The sequence below is a fragment of the Erythrolamprus reginae genome, chromosome 8, assembly GCF_031021105.1.
Source record: "Erythrolamprus reginae isolate rEryReg1 chromosome 8, rEryReg1.hap1, whole genome shotgun sequence".
NCBI classification, from domain to species: Eukaryota; Metazoa; Chordata; class Lepidosauria; order Squamata; family Dipsadidae; genus Erythrolamprus; species Erythrolamprus reginae.
Window position 1 is genome coordinate 41,772,651 of NC_091957.1, and position 4,949 is coordinate 41,777,599.

Sequence of the window (4,949 nt, forward strand, 5' to 3'; positions counted from 1 at the left end):
GCATCAGAGTGACGTCACCCAGTGTTGTCCCGTCCCCCCCTTTACCGGCGCTTTAGCGGCAGAGTTTCCCGCGCGAGAGACCTGGTTTATAGGATTCCCCAAGGATGGAAGGTCTTTTTTAATTGGAGGGATGGAGTGAATTCTGGGAGATGGAGTCCACACCTCTTATAAGTTGCCAAGATTTAAATATACTGGGCTTTAAATATAAAGTTTCAGTCCTTGGTATTTGGGCTGAAAGTGAATAAGACTCCGGTTGGTAGTTTCCCTCCTTGATTTCTTAGCCTTGTTAGACTACAGCTCCCATCACGTTCCTACAAGTAATGGATGCTGTAATCCAGTGTTTCTTAAAGCAGGGGTTTCCAACCTTGGCAACGTTTAAGATTGGTGGACTTCAACTCCCAGAATCCCTCAGCTAGCTTTGCTGGATGAGGGATTCTGGGTGCTGAAGTCCACGAGTTTTAATGTTGCCAAGGTTGGAGACCCCTGTCTTAGCGTGTTGCCCCAGGATGTTAGGGGGAAGGGAGGAAGGGATTTCAAGGTAATTTCATAATTGTTTCTGGATACTGAAAATATGTTGAAGTTTGAACTGCTGGGGGTGGTGCAACGAGATGATGCAATGAAGAGGCCTTAGGCAATTCCCATTGTGGCTGAGGGCTAATCCTACCTTTGTTGGATCTTGGGTGAGGTTATTTGCTTATGCATAGAGCCAGCTATCTCTTTATCTCTTTGAGTGCTGACATCTGCTGTGGGCTTTTAAAGAAGGAGGGGGCTGCTTTCCAAGAGCATGCTTCTCCAATTCTCACCCAAGGAAATACAATATTCCGCTTTTAAAAATTATTTCTAAAAACATTTCATTCTTCTAGGAGAGGGCTGGGTGCTAACTTTCTACACTTCCATAGTCGTATAATATACAAACTAAAATTGTGACCCTAAATCTTCAAGAGGTAATAGAAGTAGCCCTCAACTTGCAGCCATTCATTTAGTGTCCATTGAAAGTTACAACAACACTGAAAAAAAGAAAGACCTATAACTGGTTCTTGGGTTTATGACCAGCCTAGCATCTCCATGGTCATATGATCAAAATTTGGGCAATCGGTATGTACAGTGTTCCCTCAATTTTTGCGGGGGATGCGTTCCGAGACCGCCCGCGAAAGTCGAATTTCCGCGAAGTAGAGATGCGGAAGTAAATACACTATTTTTGGCTATGAACAGTATCACAAGCCTTCCCTTAACACTTTAAACCCCTAAATTGCAATTTCCCATTCCCTTAGCAACCATTTAGATTATTACTCACCATGTTTATTTATTAAAGTTTATTTAAAAAAATATTTATTAAAGGCAGACAAAAGTTTGGCGATGACATATGACGTCATCGGATGGGGAAAAACGTGATATAGGGTAAAAAACCATAAAGTATTTTTTAATTAATATTTTTGAAAAACCGTGGTATAGACTTTTCGTGAAGTTCGAACCCGCAAAAATTGAGGGAACACTGTATTTACCATGGTTGCAAAGTTTCAGGTCCTGGGATTGCCAATGTCAACCTTTCCCACTGGTTTCAGACAAGCAAGGTCAATGGGGCAAGCTGGATTCGCTTAATGACTGTATTATGATGATCATATTATTATTATTCATCAAAGTTGGAAAAGACCTTGGAGGTCTTCTAGTCTAAACCCCTGCTTAGGCAGGAAGCCCTACACAGCTTCAGACAAACTGTTATCCAACATTTTGTTAAAAACTTCCAGTGTTGGAAGTTCTGGAGGCAGGTTGTTCCACTGATTAATTGTTCTAACTTTCAGGAACTTTCTCCTTAGTTCTAAGCTGCTCCTCTCTTTGATTAGTTCCCACCCATTGCTTCTTGTTTTACCCTCAGCTACTTTGGAGACTAGCCCGATTCCAGTGAAGGGCTACCAAAGTTTTTACTATCACACTGTGGGCATGGCTTATGCAGGACGCCCTGCATTTTCTTTCAATATCTTTCAGTGCAAATTGAATGCTTTGGGATGGAGCTCCATTTTCACTACCCCACTGCGTTCCCCCCTGTCCAGGCAGTAGCACACCCCTGCCTATTCCCTCTTCTTTGTGGCAACCCTGAGATATTCTCTGGGTCCCGTCAACAAAACAATGTCGTTTGGCGGGGCCCAGGGGAAGAGCCTTCTCTGTGGCGGCCCCGGCCCTCTGGAACCAACTCCCCCCGGAGATTAGAATTGCCCCCACCCTCCTTGCCTTTCGTAAACTCCTTAAAACCCACCTCTGTCGTCAAGCGTGGGGGAACTGAGACATCTCCCCCTGCCTATGTAGTTCTAGTGCATGATATGACTGTATGTATGTTTTTTATATTGGAGTTCCTTGCTTTTAGATTTTTAAATGTACAATTGTTATATTAGATTTTAATTATTAGATTTGTCAATATATATTGTTTTTATCACTGTTGTGAGCTGCCCCGAGTCTGCGGAGAGGGGCGGCATACAAATCTAATTATTATTATTATTATTAATAATAATAATAATAATAATAATAATAATAATAATAATAATGGAATACTGCTGTCATGCCTCCCCTGATTCTTCTTTTCATTCAACTAGCCCAGTTCCTGCAGCTTTCTTCATATGTTTTAGCCTCCAGTCCCCTAATCATCTTTGTTGCTCTTCTCTGCACTCTTTTTAGAGTCTCAACATCCTTTTTACATCGTGGCAACCAAAACTGAATGCAGTAACTAACTAACTGCAATGATTTGTTTATCACCTGTGGCAAAACAAGTTGTAAAATTGGGTGTGACTCATTTAATAACTGTCTTGTTTGGCAACAGAAATTCTGGTCTTGGTTGTGGTCATAAGCTGAGGACTACCTACAGTGCATTGACAAATGGGGTTGTAGAACTGAAGCCATAATTTTCTTCTTCAAGGACCTAAAGCGCTAAGGAGAGGAAAGACGAATCTTTGAAATGCAGAGAATTCCGTTTATTGAAGTCCAATGTACAACTGAAGTTTTACAACTTTTCCCAAAACAAAAGTTACTTTTCAATTTAGGAAGAATAAATGTCCTTTTTCAATAATATACAGTCTCTATATATTTTTTTTAAATAAGTTAATATCTTTGAAAAAAGAGCAATATGTTCCTTTTATAATGTTGCAGTGCAACTTACAACTTACACGTCTGTGCAATGTACCATGAGGTATATGCCCAGTGAAAAACACACAGTGAATTTTATTTCCATTCATAAATTCTCATTGTAGACACACAAAAAGTTTAACATTTAGTCTGTGGTAGAAAAAAAGAAGAAGAAATGCAGCCAAGGACACACCAAAGAAAAAAATATTATTATTCCCCCCCACCCACGTCCCACCCCCACTCCTAAAAAGAAAGGAAACCAAATGGAAGGAACATTCATTGCTTCTACAAATTTGGTGATCGCTTCTTGACACAGAGAGCGAAGAGAATAAAAAAAGACTTCTGTGAACTTGGAAAAAACTTAAAACCAAAACACAGAACAATCGGAATTATTATCCAGAGGTTGAAATTTTAATTTTGGTGGTCTGGTACTGCAATCCCATAGACGCTTACCGATGGAAACAAGATCCCATTGAGATCAATGGGGACGGACTTTTTAAAAAGACACCAAGGATGGTTTATGGCATCCCCATTTTCAGGGGAGCTGTAGACAGAACAGATGTTTTCAAACAACAAGGCAAAAGGAAAGGTGTAACGGGGCTGGGTTGATTCACCACCCCTGGGTTTATAACTAGCTACCACCTTTTGAATGTTCTTTTGGAACTTTTTAAGGAAAAGAGGGCTGGAGTTAAGGTCACCCTTACAGATGTCCCATCCCTGTTAACCTTTCCTTCGGTTCTTCCAGTTTATGGGAACACTACATCCAATGGGAAAAAATATTATCTTTGTAAACAACATATTTATCATTGACAAAAGACTTAGAAATGAACAAACGTATCCTATAGTGGGATTAATAACAGTGCTTTCCTCACCTTCAGAAGACATTGGTTCTCCGTATTTTTTTTTTCTTTTCTTTTAAAATACAAGGCGCTCGAGAATGTTAAATTGTTGCTTGAAAACAGTCCAAGGTTGGCTTTAAAACCTCCTATTGCTACGGAAATTGTAAGAATGTTCATTATTTACAAAAGAAAAGACGGTGGTGCTCTCTTAGCACAGCCAACAAGAGACATTAGCATTAACCGAAGATTTCTGCCTTCAAAAGACATTTATCTGATCTTTGGCTGGCAGGAAATCAGTCGTTATTTTAGAGAGGCTTGAAGGTGGTGCAGGGGGGAAAAACCCACATGCATTGTTTTCCTTGTTTTCATTCTGTGGTTTGGAAAATGATAAATGTCATAGGTACTGTTTGAATACCCAAGGAAGACAACCTTGCATTTAATACAACCCACGTTTTATCCGAAAACACCCTTCTTCCATTACCACAGTTCAATTTTAAAAATATTTTGAATGATTGGCAGGGTGGAGACTCTATTCTTGAATTTAGTGTTAAATACAAATTCCTTTTCCTTCATCTGGCTTCTTGCAAGTCTAATTCCTTGCTTTTTGCATTTAGTTAATCCAGGTTAAGGCAACCTTCTACTGTAAATAGGGCCAAACTATGATTTGTAAGACATTTAGAAGGATAACTCAAGCCATGGGTTGGACAAGTTGGGTATCAAAGTTAAAGCAGAGAACAACATCCCTAACCACAGTTTAGAGGTCTAGCAAAGTATGGCCATCAAAATATAGCCACACGTTGTATGGCTGGGTTGCACCATAATGACTGAAGATATTGTAAGAATATCGGTGGCATTTAAATTCAGACTGATGTCAAAAGTTAAAGCCTCAACTTTTCTCTTTGTCTCAAGATGACCAATTGGTATAGAAACCACAGTGAAAGCATGTCTCTTTCTCTCTCTCTCTTACCACCTTCAACTTTCTTTAAAATGCCAATGTCT